Genomic DNA, 16,376 nt, shown 5'->3' on the forward strand with positions numbered 1-16,376 from the left:
ACTTTTTGTGACCAACTAATTTCACTCAGTGAAATATCTTTTAAGATTCATCCACATTGTAGCATGGGTCAAAATTTCCTTCCTTTTTAAAGCTGAATAATATTCCTGTGTGTGTGTGTGTGTGTGTGTGTGTGTGTGTCCCAAATTTTATTTATTTATCTATTCATCCATTGATGGATACTTGTTTTTGCCTTTCGGCAACTACGAATAATGGTACTATAAATATGAGTGTACAAATTACCTCTTCAGGATCCTGCTTTTGGATATATATACAGCAGTGTAATTACTGAATCCAATGAGAGTTCTAATTTACATTTTTTGAGGAACTATCATACTTTTTTTTCATAACAGATACACTATTTTACATTCCCACAAACAGGGCACAAGGATTCCAATTTTTCCATATTCTTACCAACATCTTACCAACATCTTTTATTCTATGGATTTTTTTTCTCATACTAGCCATCCTAATGAGTATGAGACAACATCAGTTGTTTTGTGGTTTGGGTTTGAATTTCTGTAGTGATTAGTGCTGTTGAGCATCTTTTCATCTGTCTATTGGTAATTTGTATATCTTTGAAAAATTCTCTGTTCAAGTACTTTTCTCATTTTTAATTGAGTTTTCTGTCTTATTGTTGTGTTGTAAGTGTTCTGTATATATTCTGGTTATTAATCCTCTATCAGGTGTATTATTTGCAACATTTTCTCCCATTCATGGGTTATTTTGTCCCACTATAGACTATGAAGTTTAAAGTTTTTAATTTTGATATAGTTTATCTATTTTTTCTTTTTTTGCAACCTGATTTATTTTTCATATCACTCTGAAAGATTGGTATTATAGCTAAATTTTATACATGAATAAACTAAATCTTGGGGGAAACAAATAACTTGGCCAAGTCTACCAACTCCTACAAGGTGAAGCTGAGTTTCAGCTTCAGTTCTGTGCGTCACCATTCTGCAATAAGAGTTCTGTTATTTATGTTGTTACAAAATTAAGAATTAATTAGAATAAACTTTCTGTCCCATCCTGAATGTGCAGATTTGTCAGTTAACATAAGAGTCTGGTTAAATTAAGAGACTCTCTTCCCCAAATGTAGAGCTTGGACAGCCAAATGTCTCATGTATTATCTTTGACTTGGAAGTACTTAGAATCAGTAAAAGATAAATAGTCATGCAAGACTTCTGGTGGACTGTCATTTTGTGGAATAACTAAGACAAGACTTGAAGGGGTCAAACGTTATGATAGGGATTGTCTGAATATGACAACAGGTCCATTGTGTAAGATAGTCTCAAAATTACACTCAACAATCTACAGAATTGCTAGAGAGTTTGATGTTCACCTTCTCAGTAAATAAGAATGAGGAATAATTTAATTAAAATAAAAGTATCTTGCACAGAGACCATAAAAAAGAAAAAAACTTTTTTTTTTTTTTTTTTTTTTGCCTAATTTTCTGAACCATGAGCCATCTAGAAGGAGCCTAAGGTCATAAGCTAACCTAAGTCATGAATCCCTCATAACAAAACATAACCTGGATCGATTTTCTTCTGAACTCCTGCCCGTTCTTTGGAATAAAAGAGAAAGCAAGTTTAAGGATCCTCTTTTATAGTCTGTATATCTGTCAAGCTTATCTGAGCTTCTTATGATTTTATTCTGACTACAGGAGACTTAAACTCTTCCAACATATCAAAAAGACAATACTGTCTGATTTCAAAAAGAAAAGTCTACATTTACAGGTTTAAATGAGTGTAGTTTGCATATTGGAATCTGACAAGATCTGTTTTAAAATATACATGACCTTTGACCAGCAGGCTTACTTTTCATAAGCTTATCATTTACAACAAAGAAACCAGGGGGGTTGTAAACAATCTTAATGCTCATCAATAAAGGAACACTTGATCTGTGCATTTATACAGTAGAAATTATGCTGCAATTTTAAAAATAAATTAGATCTTTATGTATATAATTAAAGAAATGATATTTCTTTTCAGGGAAAACAGCAAATTATGCAAATGTATATATTTTTACCCTATTGTGAGCTCAGAAAGGAAGTGTAGACAGTGACATGTTAACATGGGTTATTTTAGGACTGGAGGAAGAGTTGAAGGAAATATGATCAGTGTCTTTAACTCTCCTATTACCATTTTTTGCATCAACAAAGTACTACTTTGTAATGTTGTATATAATAAAAAACAAAATGAAGCATAAAATTCTGTTCAGACCTCAAACTACAATTACTAAGATCAAATTCTAGGCAATGGAATTAATTCACTTTCCTTTTCCTAAAAGTTAATCACAAAAAGGGAATTTTTTAATTTTAATATTTTTATTTATTTATTTGTTTACTTTGAATGAACTAAATAACCTGAAAACTGTTTTGTGAGATCATGGACACTTAATCCTAACTTGATTGGCATATAAGGGGGAAACAGGGAACCTAATGTATATTAAAATAAACATCCTACTATGGATTTAATAAATGCTTTTTCATTGGCTCATCTGTAAAATGAGATAGAATTCCTTTAGAATACTGCCAGACACATAATGAATTTTCAGTAAATGAGTTAGGCACATTGCTATAGGATTGAGTTACTGCCCTCCAGGAGAGCTTAGTGAAAAAAAAAAAAATCTTAGTGAAGTAGGGAGACAAACTTCTAAAAATTAGTCAGTAACTTAGCTAATGAAAATGCCCCTGCAAAGGATCACAAACATGTTTAATTGTCCCTTAAGTGACATAGTTAGTAGTAGCATGGAGGTCAGGTAAGGACTGTCAGTGTATATAGTTACTTAGAATGTCATTCTGGCCTAAGTCTGAAAGGAGAGCAAATGTGAGAAGAAAAGGATGACTGTTTCCTTTCATACCTGGGTACAAGCATATGGTATATTCAAAAAAGTTGAGATGAGAGACTTCTTAGGAAGATGACAGAGTAGAAAGATCCTAAGCTCACCTTGTCCCACTGTTACCACTAGATTATCTCCACATCAGTGTAAACAATCTAGGAAAAATGACTCCAAAACAGGCAGAACAAACTCTCCACAGCTAAATGTAGAGAAGAGCCACACTGGAGAGGGTAGGAAGGGTGGAGACATCGTCTAAAGCCAAACTGACACACACAACTGTCTACAGAAAGGAAGGACATGGTGGGCACAAAAAAAAGAAAGAAACAACCCCCTAAACCAGGTATCCTAGGCATGGGGAAGATGAATCCCCATAAAATTTGGCTTTAAAAACCAGAAAGGCCTAAGTTGGTTAGTTTTTGTAATCAGTGGGTATTAACACCTAAAACTTTAACAAATCAGCAGACTCAGTTCTGGGACAGCTAGGAGAGTGAGAGAAAATCAAGTCCCTGCCCTTAAGGAGGCAGCATAACAAATAGCCCTACTGAGATAAAGCATAGAAGCAGCAATTTGAAAAATATTTGGGGTATATGGGAAGGAGATGTATTTACTAATCTCAGAGCATGTGCTGGAGGGACAGAATTACTTGGGAGACTTCTCCAAGAAAAAAAGAACTGTCAGGTGTTATTTCTTGTCCCTGCTTCCCAGCCAACATACCCAGATACCTGCAGAAACCAGTGCAGTACCAACACTCTCTACCTAGCTTCCTAATTGTGTGCCCCCAACCATACATTCTTCTAGGGACCTACTCCCTCCAACCCAGCAGCCCTCACCTAGGATTTTCTTAGGTGGCTGCAGGTCCCCTCCTGTGAACCTTGCTGGCACAATATGTCTTGCCCGTGTGTTTCCTACAGACCCCTACAGCCCCCTTGATATGTCCTTGGCTGAAGCTCTTCCAAAACAGTGCCACAAGCCTGGCAGTGTCAACAGGGGCCGACATCACTCCAAAGTGACTCTTGATCCAAGGAGAAGGGAAGATAACCACACATTCCAATCTGATTGCAGACCCAGCAGTGGGTTGGGACAGACATCTAGTCTGACTGTGGGTCTTGCCCACCAATGAAAGCTCCTCAAGGGACAACACCAGGAAAGCACCTGGCAGTTTGGTGCTACTGCATCTATGGCAAATGCCTGGTCTGACTCAACTCAAACCCAAGGCAGTACCAGACTGGCCCAGTAACAGCACAGGGACAAAACCCTGCCCACAAGAAACAAAGAGAGCCATTTCAGACAACTGGTCTGAAGGCAAAAACACCTGAACCACAACAGTAGGGCACATATAACACATATAGGACACACTCATGAAACACTAATCTCTGATGAACAGGTAACATTGTACTGTGCAGGGCACTACAGAACTTCTTCCTCATAAGGCCAGAGCTTTCAAGAGAAGGAGACATACCTAACTTTCTTAACTTATATAAACATTCACAGAGAGACAAAATGAGGAGGTAGAGGAATATGTCCCAAATGAATAACAGAACAAAATCACAGCAAGAGAACTATGAAAGACTTCACTGAGACCCTTAACAAAGAGACATAAAATATAAAAAATAACTAATCACAGCTGAAGAACTCAATAACTGAAGTTAGTAATACACGGAGGAAATAAATTATAGACTAAAAGAAGCAGAAGAATGGATTAGCAACCTGGAAGAGAAAATAATGGAAAATAATCAAGCTGAACAGGAGAGAGAGAAAAAAACAATAAATGAAAATAGATTAAAGGAACAAGGGAACTCCAGCAACACCATCAAGCATACTTACATTTGCATTATAAGGATCCCAGAAGTGGAGGAGAGAGAAAAGTGGGCTGAACAATTATTGAAAAAAAAAATAGCTGAAAATCTCCTGAATCTTGGGATGTACACGGAAATCTAGATCTAGAAGGCACAGAGAGCACCCAATAAAATCAACCCAAGGAGGTCCTTGCCAAGATAAATAGTAATTCAAATGGCAAGAAGTAGTGATTGAGAATTTTAAAAGCAGTAAGAGAAAATACATACAAGGGAAACCCCATAAGGCTATTAGCTGATTTTTTAGCAGAAACCAGAATGCACTGGCATGATATATTCAAAGTGCTGAAAGAAAAATAACCTGCAACCAAGAATACTCTATCCAGTAAAACTATCATTCAGAATAAAAAGTGAAATAGAGTTTCCCCAAACAAACAAAAGTTACAGAAATTCATGACCACTAAACCAGCCCTATAAGAAATGTTAAAAGGGACTCTGAGTGGAAAGGAAAGACCATAAGTGGGAGTAAAATAGTAAAAAGCACAAAAACAGTAACATTAAGTATATCTACAAAAATCAGTCAAGGTATTTACAAAAGGATGTAAAATATGGGGAAGAGAGGAATAAGTAATGGATGCAAACTTTAGCCCTAACCATCAATTTAATATAGACTGTTGTATGCACAAGATGTTGTATATAAACCAGTGGTAGCCACAAATCAGAAAACAGGTAATAGAGATGCAAAAAATAAACAAAAGGAATCCAAGGATATCACTAAAGAAAGCCAGCAAACTATGAGGGATGAGAGCAAGAGAAGCAAGGAATAAAGAAGAACTCAAAAACAATCACAAGACAAGTAACACAATGGCAATAAATACATACCTATCAATAATTACTTTGAATGTAATTGGACTAAATGCTCCAACCAAAAGACATGGGATGACATAAAGAATAAAAAAACAAGACCTATCCTTTCTGATGGGTCTTGTTTTTTTATTCTTTATGTCATAAACAGAAGTGAAAAGAAAGCTGGAATAGCAATACTTATATTAGACAAAATAAACTTTAAAACAAAGACTATAATGAGACAAAGAAGCATACTACATAGTCATAAAGAGAACAATCCAGGGGTGCCTGGGTGGCTCCGTGGGTTGAGGCCTCTGCCTTCAGCTCGGGTCATGATCCCGGGGTCCTGGGATCGAGTCCTGCATTGGGCTCTCTGCTCAGCAGGGAGCCTGCTTTCCCCTCTCTCTCTGCCTGCCTCTCTACCTACTTGTGATCTCTGTCTGCCAAATAAATAAATAAAATCTTAAGAAAAAGAGAGAGAGAGAGAACAATCCAACAAGAATATATAATAGTTGTAAATATTTAGACACTTAACCTGCATCCAAATATATAAAGGAGCAATTAGCAACACAATAGAAGTAACTGATAGTAATACACTAATAGTAGGGGACTTGAACATTTCAATTACATCAGCAATTTTAAAAAATCACTCATCATCAAAGAAATGCAAATCAAAACCATGATGAGATATCACCTCACATCTATCACTCGGCATCAGGGAAATCCAAATCAAAACCACAATGAGATATCACCTCACACCAGTCAGAATGGCTAAAATAAACAAGTCAGGAAATAACAGATGCTGGCGAGGATGCGGAGAAAGGGGAACTCTCCTACACTGTTGGTGGGAATGCAAGCTGGTGCAGCCACTCTGGAAAACAGCATGGAGGTTCCTCAAAATGTCAGAATGGCTAAAGTAAAAAACACAAGAAACAAGTGTTGGTGAGGATGTGGAGAGAAAGGAATCCTCATGCTCTGTTGGTGGGAATGCAAACTGGTACAGACACTGTGGAAAATAGGGAGGTTCCTCAAAATTTAAAAATAGAATTTCCACATGATCCAGTAGTCACACTACTAAGTACTTACCAAAGAATATGAAACATTAATTCGAAAAGATATATGTACGCTTATAGCTATAGCCACATTATTTACAACAGCCAACTTATGGGAGTAATCCAGATTTCCATCAATAGATGAAAAGAAGTGATATATATTCATTAGACTATTGCTTAGCCATAAAAAAATAAAATCTTGCTGTTTACAGCAACATGGATAAATTTAAAGGGTATCAAGCTAAGTGAAATAGAGAAAGACAAATATGATATGATTTCACTCATGTGGAATTTAAAAAACAAAACAAATGAACCAAGATAAAGAAGCAAACAAAAAAACAGACGCTTAACTATAAAGAACAAACCAATGGTTACCAGAGGGAGGGTGGTTGGGAGATGGGTGGAAAAGATAAAGGGGATTATGAATACACTTTTCATGACAATCCCTGAGTAATACATAGAATTGTTGAATCACTATATTGTATACCTGAAAGTAATATAACACTGTAATGTTAACTCTGTGGAATTCAAATGAAATTTTTTAAAAATTGGAAAGAGTTTTTAACTACTTTCATATAAATTTTTATAATAAATTGATATAAATGTAATTCAGATAAAAAGAAGATGACTGGGCATTAATTCCATGAGAAGAGCAAGTAATGAGGAAATGTCTGGCAAACCTTTTTATTCCTACTGATGCCATCAGCACTTTATTTCATTAATGGCTGATTATAAGCAATATGATTTTATTGCTTCACTATTTCTCCCCAAATCCCTCATGGATTAAATTGTGTTACTCAAAAATGTATGTTGACATCCTAACCCTCAGTACTTAAAATTTTCTAACTATAATTTTAAAGCAAGCTCTTCAATTGCTCCAGGTAAAACCAGAAATGACAATGAGGAAATATTGAATGATGTATCAAAGCAAATAGGTTTTTTATGTAATAGTGTTAAGTTGTTTAGCCTAATAGTAAATAAAGCAAATTACCCGATTGTTCCTACCACTCAAACCCAAAGTTCACACCTCAAGATTTTAATCTGCAGGCTTTCCTAGTGGCAAGGATCCAATTGTCTAGTTAGATGGACTTTTTAAAAATCAAAAATATAAAACAAAGAACTAGGCAGGAATCTTCAAAGTTATGTCAGTTGGCATGAAAATGTGAGTATTCTCTTTAAAATGACATGAAAATTAGTCTATATCATTTAGAGAAAAGCTACTGAGTGCCTGCTACATGCTTTTTACCATGTAAGATATAGTTGGTCATTAATATACAGTTCCTGCCTCCAAAGAACTCATGTCTAACAAAGGGGACAGATGCAGCACCAAATAATAACATAGTAAAAGTGAAATTTTCAAATAACATTTAAAGTACTACAGAAATAGGAAAGTTTGCAGGGGTCTGGAACACTGAGGAATGATCAAGAATGAGTTGAATACATGGACAAAAGAAATGAGAAGATGCCATCTTGGCAGAGGAATAGCTTGTAATAATGCAGATGTGTTCGTCAGGGAAGATAGCATTCCTGTCTCCCAGTCTCTGTGGAAAAATTGGAAACTAACTTTAAGGGATGCCTTGCTCCAAGTTGTAAAACTTCCTCCTGTCTTGAAGATATGAGAAAGTTTACTTTTTCGTTGGATTAGGCCAATTAACAGATACAGTGGGTATATGATTTCTGCCCCCATCCCAGTTCTTACAAATTCTCAAGCCTTCTGTTTCATTGAAGTTGAATTCAAACTCTCTTCCTTATTACCATAGTCTTGAGGAAAAGTCTTCTTTGCCTATTTAACTTGCAATTTTAATTTGACATTAATGACATCAAAAACTAGTAATGTATTCCTGCTCTACTATGTTCCCAATCAGTGGTGGTATTTGCCTTCATCATGCAATGTTTCAGAGCAGGCATTTAAAAATCACCCATGAAGTGTTCCACAAAATGCATATATAAGATAACAGATTATGGTGATGATTTTTTCTACAGAAAAAGCCAAAATTGAAATTATCTAAAGCTTAGGATTCAACGTTAACAATAGAATTGGATTAAGATTCCAAGTAAGAGATTCTTGAGTACCATTAAATCCTTTAACATGTGATTGCCTGATTAGAAAACAAAGATGTTAAGTGATCCAGAATGGAAAGTTGATTGTTGCTACTTTCTCTTTTAGTTAGAAAGGCAACTTCAGAGAACTTGCAAGGAGCCAGAAGGAGTTGCCAAAGAGAATACAGCAGTGTTAGATTTGGAGAGACTTCATTTGAATTGTAGCTTCACCACTGATGATCTGTTTGACTTTGGGTAATTTGCTTCCTTGTCTTTAAAAAGAAATTAAGAATACTCTCTTAGCTGGGATATTGTGAGTTGTGTGTGAAAAAAAAATGTGTATTAGAGAGGAAAACAGTAGCTTTTACCCTTCTTAAGCCGCTGATGTGTTAGGTGGCTATGCAGTGCTTACCATCTAAAAGGACATCAATAGGGTGTGCCAGGGTGGAGTCAGACTTCTCCAGAGTGAACTCATCCCTCAGCACCTCCCTGCCCAGCTAGAAGGATGGGAGTCTTGTGCCAGTATCCTGTTGGTGGTTGTAGTATCAACTCACCTTTTAGCAGGGAGCCAGGTTGAGCCACCTGTCTAGCTGCAACAAGTATTGGTTCTCATCTCTTTTCATCCAGGAGAACACGTTTCTTAAACCCTCTTGAGCCAAGGAGGAGAGCTTAGCCCAATCATTAACTATACAAGCAGAACAGATTCAATCTACTCGGAATGGTGAAATGACAAAGGCTTTGCCCTTTTAGTTAGTTCTATAAAAATACAAAATACTTAAAACAAAATCAAACAGATGGGAGGTCTATTCAACTTAATTTTTTGAAAAACTATAGAAAATAGATTCTAAACTTTTAAACTTAAACAGAGAATACAACAATCTTTTAACTTAAGAGGTGGATATGATGGTGATAGGAATTGCATTTCAGATCTAACTCTCATATATAACCCATTTAATCCTTAATATCTGGTGAAAATCACCTGGGAAGTAATGATATCTTCCAAGAAATCTCGCCAACCTACATAGCAATAAGTTATCCTGATGAAAACCAGATTCATATCAACATGGCTCATAGGACATCCCATTTAAAATTAATGGTGTAGTGGAACAGAGTAGAGAGCCCAGATACGGACCCTCAACTCTAGTCAAATAATCTTCGACAAAGCAGGCAAAAATATACAGTGGAAAAAAGACAGTCTCTTCAATAAATGGTGCTGGGAAAATTGGGCAGCTATACATAGAAGAAAGAAACTCAACCATTCTCTTACACTGTACACAAAGATAAATTCAAAATGGATAAAAGACCTCAATGTGAGACAGCAATCCATCAGATTCCTAGAGGAGAACATAGGCAGTAACCTCTTCTCTATGAGCCACAGCAACTTCTTTCAAGATATGTCTCCAAAGGCAAAGGAAACAAAAGTGAAAATGAACTTTTGGGACTTCATCAAGATCAAAAGCTTCTGCACAGCAAAGGAAATAGTCAACAAAACAAAGAGGCAACCCACGGAATGGGAGAAGATATTTGCAAATGACAGTACAGACAAAAGGTTGATATCCAGGATCTATAAAGAACTTCTTAAACTCAACACACACAAAAAAGATAACCATGTCAAAAAATGGGCAGAAGTCATGAACAGACACTTCTCCAATGAAGACATACAAATGGCTATCAGACACATGAAAAAGTGTTCATCATCACTAGCCATCAGGGAGATTCAAATTAAATCCACATTGAGATACCACTTTACACCAGTTAGAATGGCCAAAATTAGCAAGATAGGAAACAACATGTGTTAGAGAGGATGTGGAGAAAGGGGAGCCCTCTTACACTGTTGGTGAAAATGCAAGTTGGTACAGCCAATTTGGAGAACAGTGTGGAGATTCCTCAAGAAATTAAAAGTAGAGCTTCACTATGACCCTGCAATTGCACTACGGGGTATTTACCCCAAAGATACAGACGTAGTGAAAAGAAGGGCCATCTGTACCCCAATGCTCATAGCAGCAATGGCCACAGTCACCAAAAGTGGAAAGAACCAAGATGCCCTTCAACAGACGAATGGATAAGGAAGATGTGGTCCATATACACTTTGGAGTATTATGCCTCCATCAGAAAGGATGAATACCCAACTTTTGTATCAACATGGATGGGACTGGAAGAGATTATGCTGAGTGAAATAAATCAGGCAGAGAGAGTCAATTATCATATGGTTTCACTTATTTGTGGAACATAACAAATAACATGGGGAGATGGAGAGAAGGGAGTTGAGGGAAATTGGAGGGGGAGATGAACCGTGAGAGACTCTGAAAAACAATCTGAGGGTTTTGAAAGGGAGGGGGGGTGGGAGGTTGGGGAGCCTGGTGGTGGGTTTTATGGAGGGCACATATTGCATGGAGCACTGGGTGTGGTGCATAAACAATGAATTCTGTTACACTGAAAAGAAATGTAAAAAAAAAATTTTTAATTTAATTTAAAAAAATTAATCATGTGTTATGTTTATGAAATGTGGTTTAGGAGTCTCTTCCCTGTTGGGTTAATTTTTATTCTTTTTTTTTTTTTTAAGAGAGAGGGAGAGGGCAAGAGAGCAAAGGGGGAGGAGGAGAGGCAGAGAAAGAGGCAGAAAGAGAATCTTAAGTAGGCTCTACACCAAGCACAGAGCCCAACACAGGACTTGATCTCACGACCCTACGATCATGACTAGCATGACTTGAGCCAAAATCAAGAGTCAGATGCTTAACCAACTGAGCCACCTAGGTGCTCCTGGTTAATTTTTATTTTTCAATGTTCTTAATCTTAGAAATTTTTCATTAAAATTTGCCTATAAAGCTTAGAGATAGTGGTCATATACATGAGTCAAATTGCAGAATTCACTTAGAAACCATTTAAGTTTGAACATTTTTATTTCCTAATTCAAAAAGCAATTCAGAATTCCATATTAGTTGATAACATATAACTTTCTTTAAGGCAACATTCATCCATTTTCTTAATCTTACACCTTTTGATTTCCACCCACATGACTTAGCTTTTGTCATGGTAAAATAGATAATAACACAAGGTTAACAAGGAGAGCAACATCTGTGCTGATTATTCAAAGAAGCACAATATTTCTCATCTTCGTACATTTGTTGGAAGCAGAAATCATTTTTCTCTTCGTTTCCATAGATACAGTACATCTGGTTATTAATCAGAATGATAGGCCATAAATTACAGAGCCAGTTAAATATCATTTGTCCTTATCTAATACTCCAAACATTTTCTTATTTCTTAATTGGTTCCATTTTTCATACTGTATATGATTTTGAAGGCCAGTTTGATTTAAATTTAAATATATTTCAGATATATATAGAAACAATGGTCTAACTATGCTTAACAATAAATAAAACATGATCAAAGAAAGATGCTATACAGATTGTATGAAATAATGTGTCCCTGTTTCTAAGAAGACAGACAGAAAGACAATGTTTTCTTTATCCCTCTGTTGAAATCACTTCAGGCTCTCTGTGCATCTTTCTCCCACAAATTATGATCTATTCACTTTCAGTTTTCCTCCTCAGTATAAAAATCTAGAATGTTTAAAGACAATATATATTTTATAAACTCCACAACTGAGTGACAATTATTTTATGGGAAGTAGAAAGAACTTAAGGTAACACAAAAGAGCAATAACTGGAGGGAATAAGAAGAGAATTATACATACACTGGAGAGCACATCTAAATGTGAGCATTTTTACCTCCTTTACTCATCCACCACACACTACACACCACTAACACCAGAAGACTGGCTTCCGTTGCTCTCCATGACCTTGGCTCTGAACCACTATCCTTGGACCTCACTTTGAACTGCTTCCAAATACCCCAGTTATTTACACTTGCTACTCATTTTTTTCCCACTACTTTCCCCTAAATATAATTTAGTATAACCTGTTACAAATAATACAGTAAATACAGTGTTATTTACACCAGAGTTTCTCAGTCTTGACACTACTGATATTTTGAATCACATAACCCTTGGTTATGGGGGCACTGACCCTCCTGCACTATACAATTTTCAGCAGCATCTCTGGCTTGTACCCACTAGGTCTCCTAACACCACTCATCCCAAATCTTATCAATCAAAATGTCTCCAGATACTGCCAGATATTCACTGGTAGGCAAGGTCAATCATCCCTATTTGAAAACCACTGGTTCACATTGACATTTACTTATTTATGCATTGATCCATTCAATAAAAGTGTATCAGATGCATGTTTTGTGTCAAGTATTGAACCACAACTGTTAAGAAGGATGTAGTATTTGCCCTCTCCTATCCTGAGTCTAGTTATAAGTATGAACAAGTAAACTGTCAATTACAATTTAGTATATAAAATATTATCACATGGGGCACCTGGGTGGCTCAGTGGGCTAAAGCCTCTGCCTTTGGGTCAGGTCATGTTCCCAGGGTCCTGAGATTGAGCCCCGTATTGGGCTCTCTGCTCAGCAGGGAGCCTGCTTCCCTCTCTCTCTCTGCCTGACTGTCAGCCTACCTGTGATCTCTGTCAAATAAATAAATAAATAAATAAATAAATAAAACCTTAAAAAATAAAATAAAATATTATCACAGAGGTAGGAACAAAGTGCTACTGGAGCATAAAGAACAAAATATTGCTTCTTTCAACAGACAGCTGCATCTTCTGGTGCTGTGAAAGCTGCATCCCCAAGACACAATGGGAAGGTCAGAGTGAATAGGTTTGGCCATGTTGGTCACCTGGTTACCAGGACTGCTTTTAACTCTGGCAAAGTAGATCTTGTCACCATCAATGACCCTTTCATTGACCTCAGCTACATGGTCCTGTATGATTCCACCCATGGCAAATTCCATAGAACAGTCAAGGATGAGAACAGGAAACTTGTCAACAATGGAAAGTTCATCTCCGTCTTCTAGGAGCAAGATCCCATGAACATCAAACGGGGGATAATGCTGGTGCTGAATATGTTATAGAGTCCACTGAAGTCTTCACCACCATGGAGAAGGCTGGGGCTCATCTGAAGGTTGGGGCCAAGAGGGTCATCATCTCTGCTCCTTCTGCTGATGCCCCTATGTTCCTGATATGTATAAACCATGAGAAGTATGACAGCTCCCTCAAGACTGTCAGCAATTCCTCCTGTACCACCAACTGCTTGGATCCTCTGGCCATGGTCATCCATGACAACTTTGGCATCATGGAAGGACTCACAACCCCTGTCCATGCCATCACTGCCACCCAGAAGAACATGGACAGAGTTGTGGGAAGCTGTGGCATGAGAGTCAAGGAGCTGCCCAGAACATTATCCCTACTTCTTCTTGGCACTGCCAAGGCTATAGGCAAGGTCATCCCTGAGCTGAATGGGAAGCTCACTGGCATGGCCTTCCATGTCTCCACCTGCAACATGTCTGTAATGGATCTGACCTGCCACACACACAGGATCTGACCTGTACAAAGCTTCCAAATACAATGACATGAAGAAGGTGGTGAAGCAGACAAAAAGGACCCCCTCAAATACATCCTGGGGTACACTGAGGACCAAGTTGTCTCCTGCAATGTTAACAGTGACACCCACTCTCCCACCTTCAATGCCAGGTCTGGCATTGCTCTCAGTAACCACTTTGTCAAGCTTGTTTCCTTGTATGACAATGAATTTGGCTACAGCAACTGGATGGTGGGCCTAATGGTCCACATGGCCTCCAAGGAGTAAGAGCCCCTTAGACCACCAATCCCAGTGAGAGCAAGAGGAAGAGAGAAGCCCTCAGCTGCTGGGGAGTGCCTGCTCCAACTTATCCCCCAAACACAGAATCTCCTAACCTCCACCATTTCCATCCCAGACCCCCTGAAAAATGGGAGGGGCTTCAGGAGCCCTACGTTGTCATGTCCCATCAGTAAAGTATACTGTACCCAGCCAAAAAGAAAGAAAGGAAGGAATGAAGGAAGGAAGGAAGGAAGCAAGGAAGGAAGGAAGGAAGGAAGGAAGAAAGGAAGGAAGAAAGGAAGAAAGAAAGAAAGACAAAGGGAGGGAGGGAGGGAGGAAAAGAAAAAAGAAAAGCAAAGTAAATATTACTAAGGCACCTGACCAAGTTGGCCAGGGTGGAGGTTGGGGGAGTCCAGCTTTTCACAAAGAAAGAGGTACTTGAGCTGATACATGGAAATTAGTTCAGTGAAAATTTTAAAAAGGACAGAGTGTTCTAGGTGAAGAGAACAATTATGTGAATGCATGTAGTTGAGAAAGCAGGTCAGCATTACTGAGGTATTGAGAACTGTAAGCAAGGACCAAGTCGTATGAGGTCTTATATTTCATTTAAAGGAGTTTTGACCTTATCCTAAGGATGGGGTGAGCTATGCTCTTGCTCTTCAGGGCAGTGACTCTGACTGGCTGACTTTTGTAACTTCAGATAAATGTCCTTCCAATTTAAATCACTCTTGAGTACATGTACACCAGCCCAAAACTGCTCCAAGTCCTTTACTCTTTTACCAGGAACAAAACAAACCATCTATCTTCCCAGTCTATCCATTAAAAAATGTGAAATTGGAGCACCTGGGTGGCCCAGAGGGTTAAGCCTCTGCCTTCAGCTCAGGTCATGGTTTCAGGGGAGGGGCCTGGGATCATGCTCCACATCAGGCTCTCTGCTCAATGGGGAGCCTGCTTCCCCCTCTCTCTCTACCTGCCTCTCTGCCTACTTGTGATCTCTGTCTGTCAAATAAATAAATAAAATCTTTTAAAAAATGTGAAATTATCTCTGTAATTTAAGCTAAAGCTATCCTAAATTTTTCACTATTATAAAAATAACTCTAAATTCCTTTTTTTTTTTTAAAGATTTCATCCACTTATCAGACAGAGAGAGAGATCACAAGTAGGCAGAGAGGCAGAGACAGAGAGAGGAGGGAAGCAGGCTCCACACTGAACAGAGAGAGCCTGATGCGGGGCTGGACCCCGGGACCCTGAGATCATGACCCAAGCCGAAGGCAGAGGCTTAACCCATTGAACCACTCAGGTGCCCCTAAATTCCTTTTTTTAATAGATTTTATTTATTTGAGAGAGAGCAAGATAGCAAGAGAGAGAACATGAGCATGGGGGAGAGGGAGAAGAAGGTTCCCTACAGGGAGCCCGACATGGGGCTCTATTCAGGACCCTCAGATCGTGACCTGAGCAAACGCAGACACTCAATTGACTGTACCAAATAACAACCCAAGCACCCCAAATAACTCTAAATTCTAAAGATACTGCATGTGATTGTAATCAGAGTATCAACTTTTCTGTGTACTAATTAAATTAATGCTCAAAAAGAAATTTTAAGAAGATAAGGCAAGTGCATAGTTAACTTGCCATCTATATACAAAACTAAGGAAAAAGCAAATCAATGGCATGTCAGGTTTAGACAAAGCCTGCTGACTTACCCCTCTCCATGGCTTGAGGCTTTAAATTTGTCTAGAATTCAGTTGGGAATTTCCAAATCATAAAGACTTTTTTAAATTGAATGTCTAATATATTTATTACATAAGCACTAGATTTGGTTCTTTGTGTGAATTAAAAACATTAAATAGGCAAGTGGTGTTTATTCAATACACCACACAACTAAAAAAGACATTTAGCATGAGAAAACACCTTGATGTGACTTAGAATAATATCTGAGTCACATAAAGTCAAATGAATGCTAAGCATATTGAAAGAATTTATTTTATTTATTTATTTTTATTTTTTACCAAACAGTGACTGTGTTTTAACAGAATCTGGTTTTGGTAGAATTAGTTTGAAATTTGAAGGATGAAAAATGGTAGGGTTGCTTTGCTATTTAGT

The 16,376-nt window shown here is 37.7% G+C and overlaps 1 pseudogene; it reads left to right on the forward strand.

Moving 5' to 3' along the window:
- Positions 1–2,747: 2,747 nt before the first annotated feature.
- LOC116597081 lies at positions 2,748–14,282 on the forward strand (annotated as a pseudogene).
- The last annotated feature ends 2,094 nt before the right edge of the window (positions 14,283–16,376 follow it).

The sequence above is a fragment of the Mustela erminea genome, chromosome 8 (genome assembly GCF_009829155.1).
Source record: "Mustela erminea isolate mMusErm1 chromosome 8, mMusErm1.Pri, whole genome shotgun sequence".
Taxonomy (NCBI): domain Eukaryota; kingdom Metazoa; phylum Chordata; class Mammalia; order Carnivora; family Mustelidae; genus Mustela; species Mustela erminea.